The sequence below is a fragment of the Canis aureus genome, chromosome 34, assembly GCF_053574225.1.
Source record: "Canis aureus isolate CA01 chromosome 34, VMU_Caureus_v.1.0, whole genome shotgun sequence".
Taxonomy (NCBI): Eukaryota; Metazoa; Chordata; class Mammalia; order Carnivora; family Canidae; genus Canis; species Canis aureus.
The window spans coordinates 13,131,975-13,156,059 of NC_135644.1; the positions used below are offsets into that span (position 1 = coordinate 13,131,975).

Here is a 24,085-nt window from a genome sequence, read left to right on the forward strand (position 1 = left end):
TCCCAGAAGTGGAGAAAAACTACCTCCAAAAGGCTGGCATCAACAGTTTCTGGAGGTCAAGTAAGACAGTGTGGATACAAAAATGCGAAACACATGAAGTGGATTGAGAACACAGGCTCCGGCAGTGAGCAGAGCAGAATCAGGATAGTCTGAGGACAGGGTAGCAGATCATATTGCTCCAACAGGCCAACTAAGCCAACGCTGGAAGAAGGAAAAAAACAAAGCTACATGTACACCTTGAGGGCTTCTATGTCCCTCATTAGCCCAGGAAAAGCTACCCCTCCACGGAGTTTTCCTTATACACAGAAAAGGGCTAGTAACACTTCCAATCCCCAAGGGATTGTAAAAGTTGAAGTGTGCAGTGGTTTGAGCCAATCTAAATTTAGCATAACCTGAGGCCTTGACTTAGGAAATTTATTTATAGAAATTCTTGCTCATATAATTGACCTAAATGTTCTTCAGTAGAGAATTGGTCAAATAAATTATGAGACATTCAAATAATGCAATAGCAAGCACTCATTAAAAAGAACAAGTGAGAGCTGTACATATTGACCTATAAAAACACTCAAGATTCGTTTCTAAGTGGAGAAAGCAAGGTTTGTAACAGTGTAAAAAGTATGCTCACTTTTGTGGTTAAAAAAAGAGGGTTATAGGGGCACCTGGGTGGCTAAGTTGGTTAGGCATCCGACTCTTGATTTTGGCTCAGGTCATGATCTCAGAGCTCCACCGGGCATGGAGCCTGCTTGAGGTTCTCTCACCCTCCCTCTGCCCCACCTCCCCAGGCTCCTGTGCATGTGCATGCACATGCTCTCTCTCTCTTAAAAAAAAAAAAAGTTCTATACATATTATGTATCTACATAAATGTACCCTCTGTGTGCACAGGAATTTTCTGGAAGGATAAGAAAGAAGCTGTTAATAGCATTTGCCTCTGGAGGAGAAACCAGAAGGGAATTTGGAATGAGAGGGACATGTAATCTTTAGTATCACTCAATTTCTTTTGGCTAGGTGCAGGAATTATTATTTTTTAAGTCAAAATAACAGTTTAAAGTGTTCTGAGCAATATTTTACTTACACTGTTTAAATTACAGGATTTAATAGTCCTGTAAGTCCAAAGCCCAAGAGACTTTGGAAAAAGGACTGCATTTCTTTGCAACCAGTGTACCATATTCATTCAACCACTCTTCCAAATTTCAAATTTGGTGGCACTGGAAGACTGCAGTGACTAAGGGTCCACTTCCTCTGTATCAAAGCTTTTCCTCTTAGCAACTGTACTTAGAGTCCAGAAATCAAGCTCATTGGTGGCTGACATGAAGGCGCTGCTGTGGCCCTGGACTTCACGGAATCTGAAAGATCCCAAAAGCTGGACAAATGTGAAAAGCAAGACCTGGACTAGTCACGGACTCACCTCTAGGGTCTTTCATCGGTTTCTTAGCACCACCTGCATGCCTTGCTTCCCTCCAGGTGACACCCACGATCAGGCCCAGGGAGACACCAGAAGGCTGTCTATCGGGAAGGAGACAATGCTTCTCGTTCTGGAGCTCCCAATGACACCGATGTGAAGAGGCATGGCATCAGGCACGATGAAGAAGATGAAGGAGAAAGGGATCCCCGTGTACTTTGGAGAGATAAGAGAAACTTCCACAGGCAAGCCTCCCAAGGCTCTGTTTGAGGACTGTCTGCTACAGGAGTTCAGAGGTGGTAGAGACCATATGTAATCTATGCGATTAGCAAAGATGGAATTTGAATGGGGTCTTAATATTATTGTAAAGGGTGATTGTCAGCCCCCAGTTTCTTGCTGCTTTGCCATCTTCCATCCCTTGGAGCCGAAGCAATCTGTCTCTTAAAGAAGGGCAGAACCTAGTCCTTGTAGAAAAGACAGTATTTCTTCCTATTTCAGATCCCAGAGTCGTGAGGCTTTTGTCTGTGAGAGCCAAGCTTTGCTGAAGGAAGGAAGAGTCAGTGGACTTCAGGGACCTAAAGTTAGAGGAGTAGAGTTTTGACAATTAGCCATAGGGAACGGGGCAGGGGGAGTTCTTGAAACCCTGGGAGGAGAAAAGCTGCTCCAAGGACAGGGAGTGTCGGCTGTGGGGATGAAAGAGGCGTTTAGGAGATACAGGCCTGGGGTTAAAGCACTAATTACACATGTGAGAAAGCACCTGTGTCTTCGAGCCCTCGGCTTGAGAGAGCGCCAAATGATAGAACCCGAGGTCACTGTAGGGGGCTTGGGGCTTTCTGTTGAAGTCTAGGGAGGAGGCATCTTGTGGGTCCCTAAGCCAACAAGCACCGCTGTGGGAGAACATGGCCAGTAGATGCACTTCGCTAGAGAGGGTCTGAGTGGGAGATCCTCACAGGCTGCATGTGGAGATTCAGAAGTCCCCCCGGGAGCTCTTGGGGAGCATGGGAGGCCTGAGATACTGGAAGGATCAGAGAGATCCTGGAGTTAAAAAGAAAAGCTGGCAGACCTTGCCGACAGAGGCTTCAGCGGCGACCTCACAACTTTTGGCTGAAGATGCCACTGAACAGTTCCCGGCAGGGAGGAACATGGCGAGTGTGGTACTTTGGTTTCATAGCTGGGTTAGCTTAGGAAGCAAGGACTCAAAAAGCTGAGTGTTTACGTAAAACAACAGCACCCACGGCCAGAAGGTCATCTTTAACGGAATGGCAAAATGGTGCTGCTCCAAGGGAAACCAGAAAGTTCTTGTAGGGAACTGTATTTTAAGTGCTTTTGTTTGTATATTGGTTTTCACCTGGATTTGAGGAGAGAGAACAGCAATGGCTTTCTGCATCCGGAAGCTGTTCCGTGACCACGGCAGGTCTCCACCCTGCCCACCTGTGGGTCAGTCACCTTTGGTGATGATCACCTGGCTCCGTGGGGTTGCTCAGAGTCCACGGTTACTCATAACTAATAACATTTCTCATCCTGAAATGATAAAGCTCCCCACGTCTTTAACATTCGGTACCATCCAGTATGGCCAGAATGCAAAACAAAAGCCAGAAATTACAGTTAATAAACCCAGGGGAGCTGGTTATTGTTCCTTGTTCTTAAATTTGTTGAACTGGAAATACAGTGTGAACTGAATTCTTCAAGTAAATAATAAATCCAGTTTGCTGCTGAGAACAAATTCGAGTAGACTCTATTGTTGAACTTTTTTTTTTTTTTAAGATTGTATTTATTGGGATCCCTGGGTGGTGCAGCGGTTTGGCGCCTGCCTTTGGCCCAGGGCGCGATCCTGGAGACCTGGGATCAAATCCCACGTCGGGCTCCCCGTGCATGGAGTCTGCTTCTCCCTCTGCCTGTGTCTCTGCCTCTCTCTCTCTCTCTCCCTGTGTGAGTGACTATCATAAATAAATAAAAATTAAAAAAAATAAGATTGTATTTATTTGAGAGAGAATGAACAGGGGGAGGGGCAGAGGGAGAGGGAGAAGCAGGCTCCCTGCTGAGCAGATTGCCCAACGTAGAGCTCAATCTCAGGACCTTGGGATCATGACCTGGGCTGAAGGCAGACGCTTAACGGATTGAGCCACCCAGGAGCCCCTACTGTTGAACTTCTTTTGACTCATCCTGAATAACCTTTCCTTTGGCCTCCATTTCTAGACACTGGCTAAAAATCATACTTAGTAGAGAGCCTAATGTACTCATCTCCACCATTTCTTATGAGAGGAGTATGTTTTGATAGCCCAGCTAAGAAAATAGAACAGAGTGCTTCATCCCTGCTTCCTCCAACATTAGAATGGTATTGTGTCTATCTAAAAAGATCATCCAGCCGTGAAGATGCAAATGAAAAAGAGCAGTGCCAATCTAGATGCCTTTCAACTCTGTATTAAGTGTTCACCAATACACGTGCATCCCATGCTTCTTTTAAATTTCATTTATAGAGAAGAAACACTTACACCATTATACATTATGCATTGTATCTCTGATGGACAGTAAAGAAGATTATAGTAGATTTACTGCCCTTGGTGTATTTTTTTTTCTCCCTCATTGGCTAGGAGCTCAGATAGCCAAATAGGGCCAGCAAGAGCCAGCCACATCAGCTCATACAATTTTAAAAGCATTTTGGCTGAACAGTAAGTCGAAATCCTCTTCTAATGAATTTCTGTCCTAAAAATTATCTTCCATGTCAGGAAAGATACCACAAGGAACAAGCATCTTCTTTCTCTGATTTGCATTGTGGAAAGAAAAGGAAAATAGCACAGATGCATTCGGTATTGTACAAAGAGCATATATGGGCATTTCAATCCCTAATATCACACTAGTTTCTGATGCTAATGTAAAATATGTTCTTTTTGCATTTATAATCATGATGAGCAGATGGCGAAGACGGTTTAAAGTAGTACAGTATGTCTATTAAAATAATGTATGCTGTTAGTGAGTCTTCCCTAAAACTGGAGTTTAATTGCTTATAAACACATACGTTAGAAAGAATCAGGATTCTAAGAACCATTTGCTTTGCTAGGACAATAGTTAGAGTTCTCTATAACAGGCTTTGGCCTCAAGACTTTTTGTGGCAGCAGATGCTTTGCTATGCTCTCTCTCTCTCAAAGAGGCTTAATTGAAAAAAAAAAAAGAAAACATCAGTAGTGGCACAAAAGGACCTTGGTTTCTTAAAACAAAGGAATCCTTCTTAAAATTAACCTAAAATAGGGAAATTAAAGGAAATGTTGGCTGGGGGGAGAACAGGTATGGGAAAAAGGAGGTATCAAGCTTCCTCTTTCTTTTTTCTCTTTTCACAACCTTGTCTCAAGCAAACCATCAACAATAGCATTTTGTCATGTTCAGTGATGAATATTGATTGTACCGTTGCTGCTTTCTGGAAGGAAAACTGTCAGATGGGAGAGCTTCCCCTGCTGAATTTCCAGGGGCTGCTGAGCTGCTGGGGCGCGGGGGAGGGGGGAGCGGGCAGGGCATAAGCCATCCGCACCAGCCGCCAGGCCTCCCTGGGAAGGCAGTGCTCCCCAGGAAGGATGTGTGATCAGGGAAGCAAACGACAAAGTCGGGAGGATCACAATCCACCCCGAACACCAGTGAAAGGAAACGGATACTGTTTGCAAACAGGAGGAGGAGAAAAGGGAGGAGGCGGCAATAGAGAAAGGCAGGCGGAGAGCCAAGGGCCCTAAAAAGGCAGCAAGTTTTAGAAAACACTCATTTGACTAATTTGCCCAATATAATAAAGAAAGGATGGTTTGATTTTCAAATACAGAAGTGGTGATTGATTAGGTGGGCATTATATTTGGAGCATGTGGGATGAATAATGGTTGTGAATGGATATGGAAAATATCTCACCAAGAAGGAAAAAAAAAATCCATAAGTCATACAAGGCAGAGCACAAAAATACCAACATACCAACATTCAGAGAGAGTTTAAATAATAACAGACTGAATCTTGGAAGCACTCCAAAGAAACAGGGAACAGAAAGAGAGCTACACGCAGCATAATGGTTTCTAGACAATAGGCATTGAGAGAGGGTCTGCACATGCTTGTGAATGTGGTATTAGCTCTTTAATTGCTGTAATTACCCAAGTTTAAGGTCAAATCACCTGTGTATTGCTGATAAAATGAATGATTTCTTCTAAAATAGTGGAAGTAGCACTTAAATTGCCCAGGATGTTATAGGAATGGGTAATCCATGGGAGTGAGATACTGCGGAATTATCCCCATTTTGTACAACATCTCTGATAAAGAATGGCACGGAATCCCACCACATCTGCAGTAGTCAGAGACCCCGGGGAATACATTCCAATGCATGAGTTCCCTCTTTGGTCGAAAGGGGCTCCTCTCACTACTTAAGAAATGCCTCCCGGCAGTTTAAGAATTTACCTTGTAATAGGTAAGATGCAGCGAGGCCCAGAAATTTGAACTCAAGTTTTGTGAGCTTTGACCAGTCATCAAATTGCAGCCTGAATCAAAAAAAGACTGGGTGCGGAAGATTTGCACGACACCTGTATTTGGAATGTTTCTGAATGATGAAATTCCAGAAAGTGTTATTTAAGTGGTGAGGTGAAAGATTTCACTTTTTCTTGTCGGGACTAACTAAAAACTTCTGTGATTTAATTTTTCATCAGCATGAATTCCAAATTGTTGAGAACCAATACTTGAAGCGTCTGATCCAAAAACTCCAGGAAAAAGCTCTCCTGTTGTCCTTCAGGTAGGACCTAGCTAGATCTCAAGCAATATGGATGCAGCTCAGACATCTATATTTTTCAAGTACTTCATGGGTGATTGTGATGTACATCATCAGGCTTGAGAACCATTGCTGTAGGTAGGGGGCAGTCTTTAATGGTTTAAGGGCTTGTGGGATCCGTATTTTTTCAACAGATCACTGGTTACTACATAGTGGATCAATTTGAGGTGAAGCAAGACTGGTGTTAGGGAGGGCTGTTGGGATACCACTGTAATCATCCATGGGACAGGTGATGGGTTCTGAACCAGGGCGGTGGAAGCTGGAAAGGGAGACAGAGCTTAGGAGTAGGGAGGCTGACTCAATACGTATTTAGAAGGCAAAATCAGCCCTACTCTGTGATTGAATGTGGAGGGTAGACTAGCAAAGAAGTCTAAAATAACTCAGATTTGTACGCTGAGTGACTGGTTGCATTGGTGAAGCTTTTATCTAAATACATTTTAACAGCAACTCTCTGACACCAGTGGGTATTCTATAGTTCGACTCAATTCCAGCACAATTCAGAATTAAAGCAGACCCCACAACTTAAAGGCTCAGTCCCAAAAGACTGCTTCGCTCAGCCCCCAGGTGACCCACACTTCTGTTGGGCTTGGCTACAAATTCAGGGGTTCCCACAACCTGACTTTATGTTCAGTAGGGTGCTAAAATGACTCACAGAACTCACTGAAACTCATTATACTTAACCATGACCATTTTATTGTAAGGATGCAAATAAATGACCAGATGAAGAGATGCATGGGGTATCTGGAAGGGTCTGAGTATAGGAGCCTCCGTCTCTCTAGAGTGGGTTACACCACCTTCCTGATAAGTCGATATGTTCACCAACCAGGAACTTCCTTGGCTTCCTCATTTCAGAGTTTTTCTGGGTGTCTGGGATTTCCCTGCAGGCATGTTGGTTAAATGACTGGCCACTCAATCTCCAGCCCCACTCCTCTCTAGAGATGGAGGGTACTGAAATCCCAGTCCTCTAATCCGTTGCATAGTCTTTCTGGTACAGCCAGCCCATTTCTTGAAATTATCCAAGGGCCCCCATGACTCACCCTGTTAGCACAAACTCAGGAACGGTTGAAAGAGGCTTGTTATGAGGGACAAAGATGCTCCTATCACTCAAGAAATTTCAGAGGTTTTCTTTTTAGGTTTTTGTTTAAATTCCAGTTAGTTAACATATACTGTAATATTAATTTCAGGTGTATGATATACTAATTCAACACTTCCATACATCACCCAATGCCCATCACAAGTGCATCCTTAATCCCCATCACCTATTTCACCTCCCCCCGCAGTGCTGTTAACCATCTGTTTGTTCTCTATAGTTAAGAGTCTGTTTCTTGGTTTGTCTCTCTTTTTTTCCCCTTTGCTCATTTGTTTTGTTTCTTAGATTGCACATATGAATGAAATCATATGGTATTTGTCTTTCTCTGACTGACTTATTTTGCTTAGCATTATACCCTCTAGCTGCATCCATGTTCTTGCAAATGGCAGGATTTCATTCTCTTTGATGGCTAGGTAATATTCCACTACACACACACACACGTGTGTGTGTGTGTGTATAGTAGATCCATATATATATATGGATATGGATATCCACTATGTATTATATGTGTATGTATCCATATATCTATTGATGGACATTGGGTTTCTTTCCATAATTTTTCTATTGTCAATAACACTGCCATAAACATGCATGTGCCCCTTCGATTCAGTATTTTTGTATCCTTTGGGTAAATCTGCAGTAATACAATTGCTATCGTAGGGTAGTTCTATTTTTAACTTTTTGTGGAAACTCCACAAAAACTGTTTTCCACAGTGGCTGTACCAGTTTGCGTTCCTACCAACGGTGTAAGAAGGTCTCTGCATCCTTGCCAATATCTGTGCTGTTGATTTTAGTCATTCTGATGTGTGTGACATGATAGCTCATTGTGGTTTTGATTTGTAAGGAAAATTCCAAGGATTTTGGAAGCTCTGTGCCAGTAACTGGGGCAAAGACCAAATATAAATTTTTTTATTGTATCACACTAAGAAATAATAAATTAAGTTTGCTAAGGAACATAGCTAGTTCCATTTTACCACGATGAGCTTAAGGATTACTTGAGTGAAGCTTAAGCCTAGCAGGCACTTAGGAGAAACTCAGGAAGGAGGTCAGTCACAACTGGAGGCAGAAATTCAGAAATCATTGTTTGGATGAAATACTCTCTATCATGAACTATGGTGAAAAGAAAAAAAGGCTTCAAGTTAAGCTGTGCCCAACAAAATGCAAGATGAAGAGATAAAGCTTGTAGCCTACCACTCCTTACACATGGTAATATAAATTTTGTGCTCTAAACCAAGGGTCAGAAAACTTTTTCTGGGAAAGGACAGGCAGTAAATATCTTACGCTTTGCACAACATAGAGTCCAGAGCAACTACTTAACTCCACCATTATCATGAAAAAGCAGCCAAAGAAAATAAGCAATCAAATGTGCACGGCTATGTTTTAATCAAACTTTGTAGACACTGAATTCGAATTTCTTATAATGTTTTATGTGCCACAAAATATTCTTCCTCTGATTTTTTTTCAACCATTAAAATTAGTAGGAACCATTCTTGGCTTGTAGGCTATTAAAAAGCAGGCAGGAGGCCAATTTGGCCCTCAGGCTACAGTCTGCCAACCTTGTTCTAAACCAGTAGGCTTGGGCAGCCCCAGTGGCTCAGCGGTTTAGCGCTGCCTTCAACCCAGGGTATGATCCTGGAGACTATGGATCGAGTCCCACGTCGGGCTCCCTTGCATGGAGCCTGCTTCTCCCTCTGCCTGTGTCTCTGCCTCTCTTTCTCTGTGTCTCTCATGAATAAATAAATAAAATCTTTAAATAAATAAATAAATAAATAAATAAATAAATAAATAAATAAATCAACAGGCTTGTGTGACTTCCTGAAGAGGAAAACTAAATGTGAGGACCCAAGGGCAAGGTGTTGGTGCACAGCGGAGGAGCATGGTAGTCCCCTTGCTGATGGACCAGAACTGACCCGGGGAAATGTGGAGAGTCTCCTGTTCAAAGGGGTGTTGCATCTGAATTGGTGTTTGTATCTCTCAGAGCTGAAGCCAGACACAACCCTTCAGTTTGTGAACAATTCTAGATACAGCTCTTCAGCGCAGGAGCAAATTTCCTCTTGGCTTTTTGCCATGACACTTTTGTGGATTCCTCCTACCTGCTGGATGCCCTTTCTTGCTCCCTTTGCCAATTCCTGTCTGTTCCCCCTTCTGATACTAAGCTGATCAGCTGTCAGTGCTTGCTTCTCTTTTTTTTTTTTTTTTGCTTCTCTTTATCTACACTCATTTCCTAGTTGGTTTTATCCAGTCCTGTGAGTTGAAACATCTTCCAGATTCTGATGGCCACCAAATCTCTATCTTCAGTCCTGATCTAACCCAGAACTCTGCATGCGCATGTCTAGTAGCATTCTTCACCTTTCTCCATCTCAGAGATAAACAGGTAAACTGTAGGACCGTTCACCCACTGGCTTAACCCCAAACACTGGCTTTCTTTCATCTCATATCCGGGCCATTGAGAAGTCCTGTTAAACCAATTTCTAGATCTCTCCATCTTCCCCACTTCCTTCCCTCCCCTCCACCCCAAAATACAGGCCACATATGCCTCATGTGGACTGCAGCAGTGTCTCCAAACCACTCTTCCCTCCAAAATTAGCTCCAATGACTTAAAAAAAAAGTAATCAGTAGATCATGACAGTATCATACAGAATAATTTCACTGCCCTGAAAATCTCTGTACTCCAATCCCATTCCTCCCTGGCTCTCCGAAATCCCTGGCAGCCACTGATCTTTTTCCTGTCTCTATAGTTTTGCCTCTTCCAGAATGTCATATAGGTGGAATCATACAGTAGGTAGTCTTTTCAGATTGGCTTCCTTTACTTAGTTATATGCATCTAAGTTTCCTCCATGTGTTTTTTTTTTAATTTTTAATTTATTTATGATAGTCACAGAGAGAGAGAGAGAGAGAGAGAGGCAGAGACACAGGCAGAGGGAGAAGCAGGCTCCATGCACCGGGAGCCCGACGTGGGATTCGATCCCGGGTCTCCAGGATCACGCCCTGGGCCAAAGGCAGGCGCTAAACCGCTGCACCACCCAGGGATCCCATCCTTCATGTGTTTTTGTGACTTGATAGTTCATTCCTTTTTATTACCAAATATTATTCCATTGTACCACGGTTGATTTATCTATTCACCTGTTGAAGGACATCTTTGTTGCATCCACATTCCAGTGGCTTTTTAACATAGAAGCCAGAACATATCACACTATCCTTGCACCCAACTACCCTGACTCTGACTTTTAATGCCCTAGTAATTTGGCCCTTGCTTGCCCTTCTTAGCTTCTCCTCCTCACTGTGCTGCTTCACTTTGTCATTCTTTCTATTCCTGCCTTAGCACCTTTGTACCACTGCTTCCTCCACTGGGATGTTGTTCCTTTGATTATCCACATGGGCCACTTCTTCACAATTCCGATCTCAGCTCACTTTTCTCATCCTCAGAGAGGCAGAGAGGTTCTCTCTGACCCTAATCCAAAGTTACCATTCAGTTGCCCCCATCACAATATCTCACTTTTAATTCTTTCCTTACCATTTAACTCTACTTGATATTTTCCTTTTCATTTATTTATAGTCTTTCTTCTCTCAATAAGAGCACAGACTCCCTCTGTCTTATTCCCGGATATAAACCCAACACCTAAAACCATACTGACGAATCAACACTTTATTAAATGCTTCTCATTTCTAGAAGTCAGTTGCACCCGCTTCTTTACAATACTAAAGGGGAAATCAACTTTTGGAAATGTAATTTTCCCAGACTATGTATTTTTTATTTGCATCATGAAATTCTTCTCTTGGTTTCTATTCTTAGTCAAGTTCTTACCTTCCAAGGCCCTCTAAAACTGTTCCTGAGTCTCTTAGATCTTTGCTAACATGACGAAGCTGTAGGTTTAAGTGGCAGAGCCAAAGTGGTAGGGCAGGGATAAGGACACTAACTAGGTGCTGCCCAAAGAGAGGGAGAGGAAACAGCAAACGGACAATCAACCAAAAATATCAAGTAAGAGCTGGTTTGGTGAAAAGTTCTGAAAGCAATTCAAAAGGTAAAGTCTTACAACTGTCTTGAATAAGTAAAACAACCTCTGAATAAGTGTTCAGCTTTTATACCCATACATTTTATTCGATTTTTAGATAAAGCTGTTAAAGGGGGAAAAAATCAGTGCTTAAAGGATGGTTGTAGTCTTTGATCTTAAGAAAAGGTATACAACTTATGACTTTTAACTCTGTGGGTTTAGAATCAAACTTGGCATTGTAGGTCTTTATATTCCCTTCCAGCTGTAAGGTTCTACAGTTCTGTATATGGCCATCATTCAAGCCATCTTTCCTTTGTGAAAATGTGGTAATAGATCAAAGGATAAAATATCCAGTGAACATTTGGATTAGGTCATATACAGTCAAGTTGTCTTATATTCCCTGATCAGCCTTCAGGTGGAGGAATAAGAATCAGAGTGGTCAACAACTTAATTATCAAAAGGCTTGCGGGTGGGAGGTAGCTATAGATTAAAGCCACTTTAATGCAGGGGTCCCTGATTTACAGAGGCAACTCCTCAGAGAGGTGAACAGATTTATACATGAGCATTAATTTATTGCAAGCCATGGCCAGCATCTGAACCCAAGACCTCAGGCTTCCCATCCAGTGCCCTACCTACCTCATTTCAGCTGTCTCTCTGCTGGTACTTTAGGTCACTAAGTTTTGGGATAATTTGTCACTCAGCATTAGATTACTGGAACACACTCATTGAGGACAATTCTTTAAAAAAAAAAAAAAGACAGAGGGAGAGAAAAAGGAAAGAAGGAGGGACATGAAAAAGATGATTATAATAAACACCTATATGTGTTTTACAAAAAGGACCCCCAAAGGTCCTCCCATCTCCCATCAATCCCTTTAAAGACAATTAGAAGAATAGAAGAAAGGGCTCTCCCCCTAAAGAATCCTTTCCATATTAATTGCCTTGATGGAGCTCTTCTTTTGTTTTCTGCTTTGCTACTGGAAAAACAAACAGGAATTATGAAGGTAGACATTTGGTAGTGTGTTCTGAGCTCTGTGATAATATCCGGTGACTGGCTACTGTATGATTTTGTTAATTGAACCACTGCATATATTTTACTTATTTATTATCTAAAGTTTTTATTTATTTATTTATTTATTTATTTATTTATTTATTTATTTGAGAGAGAGAGCACACATGCACAAACAGAGGGAGGGGCTAAAGGAGAGGGAAAGGGAGAAACACTCCCCACTGAGCAGGAAGCCCAACATGGGGCTCGATCCCAGGACCCTGAGATCATGCCCTGAGCCAAAGGCAGACACTATACCGACTGAGACACCCAGGGGCCCCAAGCCCCTGCATAAATTTTAGAAAGCTTCTCGGTATCTAGCCATATCATATATATGGCTTATTGAATATCATAGTTGAAGTCATTTTTGGAAAGCCTGGACATAGGGTCTTTGAATGGGAATGTTACACCACTATTTATAAGTCAAGTCAGAGATGACTCACATCATTTCAACTCATAGTACCATTTTCCAGGAACAGAAATACAAGGACTTTCAACTATAGAATATTCCTAATTCTGACACTATACGTAACTCATTAACCCTTTTGGGAGTGACTTGGGAGATCACTGTACCTTTTATAAGTCCCAATTAGCATTGCTTTCCTGACACAGAGAATTATCAATTAATTCAAACTTTAGGGAGGGATGTTTGAATGGAAAATCAAGGCTTTTAGTCTGCTTCTTAAAAGCTCTCTATATTTTTTTGTTTCAGTAACCATATGATAAAAATATCATTAAACCACTTGGTTTTGTAGAATTTTCTCATCCTCATCGAGATATTCACAATGTCACTAGACTAAGATGAGTTTTTGAGGCCCCTGATAACTAGATATCGCCGATGGAAAAAATCAGTAAATGAATTTTTCCCTTTTACTAAAGAAAGCAATTTACCGGAGTGCCTGGATGGCTCAGTCAGTAGAGAATGAGACTCTTGATCTCAACAAGCCCTACGGTGGGTGTAGAGATTACTTTGAAAAAGAAAAATCTTTAAAAAAAAAGGAAAGAAAGAAAGCAACTTGCCAAAAACACTGTCATTATGAGAATTCACTGCTGGAGGATTTATTTGTTGATTGAAGGGGTGGGGGGAGTTTTCTTTCTTCACATCTTTCTCTTCATCTTTGGCTCTTGGTAAATTTTGTCAATTAAAACCTGTCAGTAGTTCTTTCTGGAACTGACTTGGCCAAGTCTTTAGACAGTATCAGCTTATCCACTTCATTATCACTAAACATGCTAATATTTCTCCCCAAGACTGTAATATTCTCTTATGAATGTTACAACGAATTTCTTTCCTACGTTGGCTATATTTTAAAAGTGCTTCGCTTAAAAATTCATTGCATTTCATTAAGGTACCGAATGCTATGCGTAACTTTCTATAAAAATTTGTGAAGTGTTAAGTACTGTTTTCTTACCTGTAACTCACATTATCTTTTCTAAAAACCAAGAGCATCATTTCTTTACCTTGTAGATAAAGCACTTTGCTCTTTTTTTCTCAATAAAACTTTCAGGCACTGCAGTTTTACCCACTTCTTCCCTTTCAGGATTTGTTAACTGCTCTTGAGGCACTGAAAGCTTTTTCCTTTCTATTTTACTTCCCGGTACTCAGATACGAAATAGAAGCTCTTTTACCTTCTTCTCTTCCACTTCAATCAGAATGATGGGCGTGCTTACTCTGCCTTGCTCTACTCCTTTGGCGTGGGTGACAGCTAATTTCTTGCTTTTATCCAGAACTGCACCATAGGAACCTGGTGCTTTTTACTGCAACTCCCAACTCCTTTACGACTTTCAGGGGTCCCCAGATGAGTACCTCTTTCAAATGCCAACAAAAATGCTGCTCAACCCCCTAATTAGATGGAAAGCACACCACCATGTCTCATTCAGAGGAAATGTATATGATTAGGATCCATCACACTGATCAAAATGACTTTACTTGTCTCAGATAAACTCACAATAGCCTAAGTGATCATGGGAATTTGCCACATTACATAACGAAGAACTCTTCTTTGGAGAATTTAAAAGAAATTTTTGTTTTTACTTTCTTTTTTTTTTAAAGAAAATTTTAAAGGTGGATTTGTGCCTTAGAATCTATATACTGTTGACACTTCATCTACAAATATACATGATAACAGTGTCTGGTTAATTAATAAAACACTTTTATGGTGGTATAATTAGAGGGTTGGAAGGTGGAAAATCCTGAATTTCTTTTTTTGGTTTGTTTTAGGTAACTGTGATTCACATGAATGAGAAGTTATCCCATTCTAATAATTAATCATTGGTATACAGGCTGTAACCTTAAAAAAAAAAAAACAATTCCGAATTGTAAAGCAAGAAGAAAAAAAAGGGCGGGGGGGGGCGGTGGAGAGGCTTCCAGTGAAACATGGCGAATTGTAACAGTTTTAACTTGCATTTGTCTCCTCTTCCTCCCCAAAAGTCCCCAGAATGACAATAAAGTATTAATATATGAGGACAGAGAGGAGAGAAGAGGAGACCAAAGAGGAACAGAGACTTCAGGAGGTTATTTGAAAGATGAAACCTATGTGGGAGAGACAGGAGCCAACTTTGCAGAGCTGAGGAAGTAGCAGGTGGGAGTGCTGCAGAGTGAGGTCTAGACACCCCAAGCCTGCCCAGGTTCCACCAAGCTCACAGGACAGTTCAGGTTCGTCTCGCAGAAGCTGAACAATAGAGCTTCAGAATGGGCTCCCAAGGATCAGTGGCAGGTAGGAGTGAGGCCATCCTTCACACAGAGAGATGAATTGTGGGACACAGTCCCTGTTCCCCAAAAGCCAGCAGCCAAGTCTCTGAAGCAGGAGACTGGAGGACTCTTCTCTTAACAAAGCTAAACAGCTGTTTATTTGCCAAAATACCAATCAAACAAGAAAGAATAGTGTAGTGGTTTATTTGAGCTGATATAATAAAATACCGTAAACTGATGGCTTAAGCAACAAAAATGTATTTTCTCATAGTTCTGAAGACCAGAAGTCCAAGATCAAGATGTCAGCAATACTGGTGTCCGGTGTGAGCCCTCTCCTTGGTTGCAGATGCCTGCCATCTCTCTGTGTACTCTCTGTGCGCAGAGGAAGCAGGGGCAGGTGAGTTTTCTTCTGTCTCACTTCTAGGGACACTAATCCTATTGGATTAGGGCCCAACCTCTATGACTTCAATGAACTCAACTTTAATTGCTTTCTTACCCACATACAGGTATACTAGGGGTTGGGGCTTCAATATATGAATCTGGTGGGAGGACACACACATTTAGTCCATCAAAGATAGCCTAGAGACTATTTCAAATGTGCAGACTTAAATGCTTAATCCATGATACTCCTGCCTTAGGGAGCTGCTAAGGGACATATCCCTTTGGCTTGGAATCCAGAAAACAGGGACATGGGACTGGAGATGTTCCAGGATAACTGATGTGTACCAAGTTAAAGAACACCAGTCCACTTTGGAGCTGGAAGGAAAACCGTAAGAAAACTAGGAACCTCTATTATCTCTATGAACTACATTATTAACAAAAAGTTTAATTAAAAGGTAAGATAAATGTAGTGTATCATTTGGTTCAGCAATGATATTCTGCATATAGTCATAATAATGGAAATATTGACTCTTGATTTAAGCAAAAATTGTGATACAACTGTATATTTGCAGCGGAGTGAGGGGAGGTGGGGAGGGTGCTGTGTGTGGATGGCCACAGTGGTGTAATAAAGCCAGGTCCTCAATCACCATCATAGGAAGTCAAAAGAGAACGTCTCTTCTAAATCAATTTATTTCACAAATACTTATATGTCAGTATCAGGCACTTTTCTAAGGCTTAGTTCATACGAGATCAGCACTATTGTTATCCTTATTTTATAGAATAAGAAACAGACACAGAGAGGTTAAGTAGTTCACTCAAGGTCATGTAGCTAGTTTGTTCAGAGTTAGGATTCTAAAACAGGCAGTCTGGTTCAAGAGTGCTGTGCTCTTAGCATAGTAAAACGGATAAATGAAGACATAGCAGTATAAGCATTTCATTTAGAAATATGGAGGTAAATTCTGGAAGAAATAGTTAAGAGTTGAATGTGTTCGGCTCTGAGAAATAAGACTAGAAGTAGGGATAGGTTGGGCAAGGGATCAGAGTTTTTATTATAAGATTTTTTAAAACTTTGATTTTTGGGGTGCCCTGGGTGACTGGGTCAGTAAGCATCTGACTCTTGATTTTGGCTCAAGTCATGATATCAGGGTTGTGAGATTGAGCCCCACATTCAGCTCCACTCTGGATATGGAGCCTGCTTAAGATTCTCTCTTTCTCCTCCCTCTACCCATCCCTACCTTGCTCTTTCTCTCTTTCTGTCTCTAAATACAACAACAAACTATTTGCTTTTAAAAAACTATTTGCATGTATTTTAAAGGAATAATGTTATTTTTTAAAAAAAGAAAAGAGAAAGAAAAGAAAAATACCAGCTTTTTTTACCATTGCCTCTTCTTCATCCCTTCTCCCCACAACCATAATTGTTCCTGAATCCTACTATAACTTGACCAGATGGAGTCTGAGCTCCTGGCTCTGCATGAGCCTTCCTGCTTCTCCAGCCTTGTCTTACCCATGCCCTGTCTCAGAGTCTATACTCTAATTATGTTAAAATATTGATAATTCCCTGCACACCTCCTGCTGTTCTGGCCCTCTGTGTCCTATCTCTTGCATTCCTCTTGATCTGAAATTCTCTGATAAGCATAACAGTTTGCCCAAAGGCCCAACTGGACTGCAGCATTGGCCATTTACTCTGGGTTTCACACCTCTCTGAACCCTAATTATAATGAAATTGTTTACATCTCCCCCAATTACTGTGAGGCTCTCAAGGCCAAAGGCTCTTTTGTTTATATTGTGCCCTGGATCCTAGAACAGTGTCAGGCCCATAGCAGGTCCTCAATAAACATTTGTCTTTGTATTTTTACCTTCCTTTACATGGAATTTAGGACACCCTCATGTTGTGCAGTCCAGGTAAGTTTCTCAAGAAGCTCTGTCAGGTTGGAGAGCCAGTCCAGGTTTACTTTGGCCAGCTCATCTGAGTTCTTTCTGTAATGGTGAGCATAAAAACTGGACAGTGCTACAGAAGGTAAGTCTTAAAGTCCATCCAAAGAAAGATCCCATTTCCATTAGCACAGAGAGACATAAATGGAAAGATGTAGAGGCTCTCTTTCATGTCTACCTCAAATGTCAGGGAACATAATATCATGAAATGCCAAGGTTTCAAAGGATCTCAAAATTCATCTGTTCCAACTCAAAATGCAATTAGAGCAGTACAGAGACAAAGAGCATAACTTATACTCCCCAACACAGGTGTCTAACTTCTCACTCAACTTCTCTTCTTTGAACTCTTACAGAAAGCACAAAGTCAGTATGTCCAAAATTCAACTCCTGATGTCCCCACTAGGGTGTTTCTCTTGTACTATTTCCTGTTTCCGTAAATGACACCACCATAAACCCAGCTGCAGACACAAGAAACCAGCACCATCCTAGACCAAGTTCATCATCTCTTTCCAGGATCATCGCAATGACCTTTTAACTGGTCTTCTATGGACACTGAGCCACACTCCATACAAATAGTTTCTTCACAGGCATAATTGAACACATTTCACATTCACATTTAAAATCTTCCAGTGGCTTTCAGTGCTCCTGAATAAAGACTAAATTTTTAACATGGCTTAGAAAATTTTACATGGTCTAGCCATTCAGGTATCTCTAGCTTCATCCTGTACTGTGGCCCCTTCAGTCTCTGCCCAGCTACATTGTCCACCTCTCAGTCCCTTTTACTATTCATCATCTAGTGAACAGTGTGCTTTCAGTAAAGAAATCTTGAATGTATGATATCATACAGATGTGGGCTCAAAACCTAGTATGTTTTTGAACACAGAAACCTCCCTAAACCTGTTTCCTTATCTACAGTGTAGAGACAAAAATAGCACCTACTCATGGGTTCTTATCAGGATTCAACAAGATAAGGACAATAAAGAACTTATCATACTGTCTGGCATAAAGTAAGAACCCTTAATTTTTTTGCTATCTAATATTCTGCAGAACCCCATCCAAATATTCTATTTTCATTAGTAACTAGTCATGCAAGTCATTTATTAATTAATTGAAACCTTTAAAAACTTAAAATGTTCAGTCTGTGCAAGTTCTTGGGGATAATAAATTTTATGACTTTATTACCCTAAGTGCAGAGTAGTCAAGTAATGCCAGAGGTGTGCTGGAGCTGGTCTGTCCCAGCCCAGAAGAGCTAACTGTTAAATTTTCAGGAATTTTGTGAACCAGTTGTTAAATATGGATTTTATTAAAAACTAGACTATATAAACTTACAACCGAAAAAAATTATATTAAAAGCAATAGTAATAAAGGTAATAAATACTCAAAATGCATCACTTCCCAATTATTTTGCTACATTTTACTATTATCTATACTCTTTATGACTGTTGTATCTATATAGTAAAAATACTAGACAATGGAGGACTACACATCTTTTCCCAACTCTGTATTCAGTGATGTCACATTGGGAGCTTGAAACTGGCCACGCTGGGAGTATTTACACCATGGAAATCAGCAACCATTATAAAAGAAAGCTTCTCCCCACTGCCCCCAAAAGCTGGTTTTTAAACATTCACTAGCACGTCAGTGTGTAATGTCCAATTATGTAGACATCAGACACAGATGAAGACCTCAACATAAATGACAATGACCTCTCAGCAAAGTCAAGAGCTCTCATAAAGCCCTTTAACTAAAGATCATTTCATTTACTCTATTATGAATCCATTCCTTCCTTAGAGGATATACTGACCTTAAGTTTACATACAATTCTTGTTAGTTTGGCTACCAGGTTTGTTAGTCTATAAAATAAATGAGATAGGCACATTGCTATGAGGGAGACATGACAGCTAAGATCTTGGCAGCAAACAGTATAATAGCAAAGGAGGACAAATAAAAACAATGAAAACATAGGAATGAATAAAGTCTAATAGTGGGAGGTCATTAGGATAGGAGAGCCACTTTAAGAGTCACTGTAATACAGCATAGATTAAGAGTTAACAATCTTGGATGTAACAAAGAACCTTCAAGAAAAGGTTTGCTGTTTTCCATACACTGTTGAAGAAAATAGAATAGTGTGTAATATGCATTTTAAATATCTAAAAATGCATTTCAACAAATGGGGCTGAAGAAACTGGATATGCACATGTAGAAGAGTTAATTTGGAACCTTAGCTTACAGAGTGCATTAACAAATTGACTCAAGATGGTTCAAAGACCTAAACATAAGAACTAAAACTATAAAACTCTCAGAAGAAAACATAGGAGGAAAGATGCATGACATCTTGGATATAATACCAAAAACACAGGCAACAACAGTAAAAAAAATTTAAAAGATACATCGGTCTTCAATAAAATTAAAAACATTTGTGCATCAAAGGACACCATGAAGAAAGTGAACAGGCAACCCATGGATGAAAGAAAATATTTGTAAACCATAGATCTGGTAAGGGATTAATACCCCAAATATATACTAAATGCCTACAACTCACAACAACAAATATAAACAACTCAATTTAAAAATGGGCAAAGAACTTGAACAGGCATTTTTCCAAAGAAAATACACAAACATCCAATAAGCACTGGAAAAGATGCTCAACATCACTACATCACTAATCACTAGAGGAACGCAAATCAAAACCACAATGATACACCATTTTATGCCCATAAAATGGCTATTATCAAAAAACTAGGAAATAACAAGTATTGGCAAGGATGTAGAGAAATTGGAACCCTTGTGCATTATTGGTGAGAATGTAAAATGGTACAGCCACTAAGAAAAGCAGCATGGCAGTTTCTCAAAAAATTAGCATAGAATTACTATATGATCCAGCAATTCCACTTCTAGGTATAGAATCAAAAATACTGGAAGCAAGGACCCAAATAAATATTCATACACCCATAACCATAGCAATATTATTCATAATAGTCAAAAGGTAAAAACAGCCCAAATGTCCATAGACAGATGAATGGATAAGGAAAATGTGGTACATGTGTACAAGGGAACATCATTCAGCCTTTTAAAAAGGAATGAAATTCTGAGACATGCTATACCATGGATAAGCCTTGAAAACATGCCAAGAGGAAGAAGACAGACATAGCAAGACAAATATTCTATGATTCCACCGCCACAGAATAGTTAAATCCATAGAGACAGGAAGTAGAATAAGGATTTCCAGGGCCTGGGGGGTGGGCAGGAATGGGAAGGGAATTCTTAAACAGTAACTGGGTCTAGAGTTTTGGTTTAAAATGATGAAAAGTTCTGGAGATGGAAAGTCATGATAGTCATACAACATGGTGAATATACACTGAATTGCACACCTAAAAATTATTAAAATGGTACATATCATGTTATGTATATTTTACCACAACAAAAAGTGCTTTATAAGCATACGAATCTAAAACTGGGTAACTCTATTCAAAATGTGCGACTTACAGTGTGTGAGCTCCAGATCTCCCAAATCGTACCTTATATGAAACATCTTAGTCTCTGGTAGGAACGATACACGAGATGTAAGGTTTGTTATGAACATATCGTGAGATGTCAAAAATTGACATCCTCTATTGCTGTAATTTAAACACGTGGTCAGTATAAAAATTAATACAGTCCTTGTGTCTGTGGCAGGAGAGAGAGAAAGCACACACTGGAACTGGAAGCAAGGACAGGGGGTGGCTCATCTCAGGAAAGGTGAAAAAAGAAAGAAAGAAAGAAGATAAAAGAAGGCAAAAGTGTCCTTAACCATAACAAAAGATGTGAACTACAGTAGGACAGGAAACAAAAATGATCACGGGGTGGGTCTAAATACTGCTGGCTCTTGCACTTGTTTCCATTGTATACCACTTTGGGCCTGCAAATAACGCATTCCTGCACACCTCACTCTGCACCACCCATCCGTGTCCTTTTTGCCCACTGGCACTTCCCCCGTTAGAGTCCTTCCCCTCCCTCATTGCCACTGATAGTACAGAAAAGAAGATTCTAGGAGATTCTTCTTGACTTTTTGTATTTCAATAACCTCAATACTGAAGGGAACACGCACACACACGCACACACACGCACACACAAATGAAGGTTTTTGCCACAATATTTAAAAGTTTAAGATGAGGGGTCACCCTCCCCCACCTCCTACCCAAACCACATGGAAACCAGAAAGGCTTTGCCCAGGCTGTGTTGAGGGAGCAAAGGTGGTAAGGTAGGGAAGTGTTGGGAAGGGACCACAGATGAGAGGGGAGTTCATAGCAGCCCTGAGCCAGGGACTGCATGGTGGGTTTAGGGCAAACAGGCTCTCTGATGATTTTCTAGTTTTGTGGGGGTGGGTAGGAGAAACCCCTACACTGAGAATAGACACCCAAGGTTAAATTTCTGCTACTTTGGTAGAATAGTGATGTAAAACAGACCTAAGTTATAGAAAAATCAAGAAAGGGGCATCTGGGTGGTTCACTTGGTTAAGCGGTTAAGCATCTGTCTGCCTTTGGCTCAGGTCATGATCTCAGGGTCTTTGGATAGAGCCCAGCATTAGGCTCCTGCTCAGTGGGGAGCCTGCTTCTCCCTCTCCCTTTACCCCCTGCTCATGCCCTCTTGTTCACTCTATCTCAAAAAAGTAAATAGAAAAAGAAAGAAAGAAAGAAAGAAAGAAAGAAAGAAAGAAAGAAAGAAAGAAAGAAGAAAGAAAGAAAGAAAGAAAGAAAGAAAGAAAGAAAGAAAGAAAGAAAGAAAGAGAAGAAAGAAAGAAAGAGAAGAAAGAAAGAAAGAAAGAAAGAAAGAAAGAAAGAAAGAAAGAGAAGAAAGAGAAGGAAAGATCAAGAAAGCTATGTTTTTTTCCACAAGCCAGTTTGTATACTAAGATTGGCACTTACTACATAGTTTTGGGGAGCCCAGGAAAACAAGAAAATGGTCCAGGAAAGCACATCAAGTGAGAAGGTTAGTGGGGTTGGCGGAAACTCTTTATGACTTAGTGACCAAGAAGTAGAAACATCTACAAAGGAAATATAGACCCAGAAAGGTAGGAGAGAGGAATGACCTGGAAAACAAGGCCCTGCACTTCATCGAGAGGTCTTGATAATCTGGTGGTGCCAAAGTCATCAACGTGCTATCACTTTCCTGGCCTTAGACTGTAATCCTCTTCTCTGACTCACCTGGTTAAAGTCCAGCCCTGTGCTCTCTGCCTGGAAATCCAAGCCCACTGATTTCCATTTTGAGTTCCCCGGTCTGTGTGACATAAAGGCACCCCCAGGGCTTTCTAGGTCACTGCTCACTTGTCTCCTAAGTGCCTCTCCACTTGGTCCATGACGGTTCTGGTTGGCTGTGTGTCTGCCTCTTTGTCACAATCTCACCTCTTTCATATCCCCGAGTCCCTGCCATGCTGTGACCTTACCTCTTCCTTTCAACCTGTCTTCAGGATTAGGATCAATACCTGCTGCTTGGCTTTTATTCAAGTGATGGATAGCTTTGGAAACTCTTATCTGGGCTGGTTTGCTGTCTCCATCTGATACTTCAAACTGACCTTCAGCCTAGGAGTCTTAAAAAAAATGTCCATGTTTTAAGGAAAGATGGATGATCCTCTCTGTTTTAAACAAGAAGGAAAATCTTTTGATCAGAATGGAAGCAATGGAGGAATTTGGTTCTGTTTTGTTTCAAGAAGTCTTTGAAAACCTGTGAATAGGTTATCCTTCTTTCCTTTAATTACGTTTGTGTCCGAAATTCAGTAAAGAACTGGCTAGGGGAAGAGAAGATCAGTAGCAGTAGCATCCCGGGTCTCAAACTAGGGCTGTACACAGAACTTCTAAATATCTTTTTTGAAAATTTCTCACCAGATTATTTTCTGCTTGTTCTTCTAGGCTCAAGAAATACAGAGACATCAAGAAATAGCTGAGATTTCATCTAGACACTCAAATTAGACTCCCACAGTGAAATTAAAGCTTTCCTCAAGGTTGCTCATCCTTATAGATCCTCGGAAGCTTTGTACTTGGGCTTTGAGCTCAAGCAGGAAAAGAGATGCCACAGATTTCACCCAGAAATGGTCTTTTTCACCCCATCTCCAGGAGGTGGCTTTGTCTGTTGCTCCCTCAACTCACGGGATGACTCAATCACAAGTGTGTCTTTCAAAAGCTGCCCATTTGATTTAAATTGTGAAACACTTAGCAGAGACCTAAGACATGCAAAGTATAGAGCTAGCTAAGGGAAGCTGGGGGACCATAAAGAAAAGGGAGTGATGGTGAACTTGTAACCTTGTGACCTTGACATCAAGGAACCTGCCAAATATAAGATAGAAAATAAGGATGAAAAGAACTATGATGTAATAGTGTCATCAAACAGAAAGGAATGAACACTTAGATGAATTCTGAAGTAGACATGTGAGTTTTTAATGAAGGGGCATTTAGAAAAGGATCGATGATACAGTGGGACTTCTTTGGGGCTGACCCTGGAAGATTGGGTAAGATGTCAAGCATAAGTACGGAGTTGACGGGACAGTTTGTTGGTTTAGAAAATAAAGAATAGCAGTCGAATGCAGAAGAACTAGGCGTTAGTGTCTGTTTTAAACTGATCGATGCTAGTTTTTCCTCCAGCAGTGCTATAAAGAATAGAGAAGTTCCTGAAAAATCTAGCTGTGAAGCAAATTTTTGCCCAGCACATTCAATGCTACTTTTCCCCAGTGGCTTATGGATTGAGAGCAGAAATGCACGTTAGGGTTGGAAGGGATAGAGGGGTGGGAGGATGGAAACTGAT

General features: G+C 40.8%; 1 long non-coding RNA gene across 4 annotated transcripts in view; it reads left to right on the forward strand.

The window, feature by feature from the left end:
• The window catches only part of LOC144304640 (uncharacterized), a 37,301-nt gene that overhangs the window by 10,214 nt on the left and 3,002 nt on the right, over window positions 1-24,085 (forward strand). Inside the window, exons 3-7 of one of the 4 annotated variants that reach the window (XR_013371564.1) lie at window positions 6,064-6,146; window positions 15,270-15,395; window positions 15,637-15,834; window positions 17,257-17,396; window positions 23,197-23,451. This is a non-coding gene — a long non-coding RNA (uncharacterized LOC144304640). The remainder of the gene's footprint in view (window positions 1-6,063; window positions 6,147-15,269; window positions 15,396-15,636; window positions 15,835-17,256; window positions 17,397-23,196; window positions 23,452-24,085) is intronic. The other 3 variants (XR_013371566.1, XR_013371565.1, XR_013371567.1) reach the window with 3 other exon arrangements.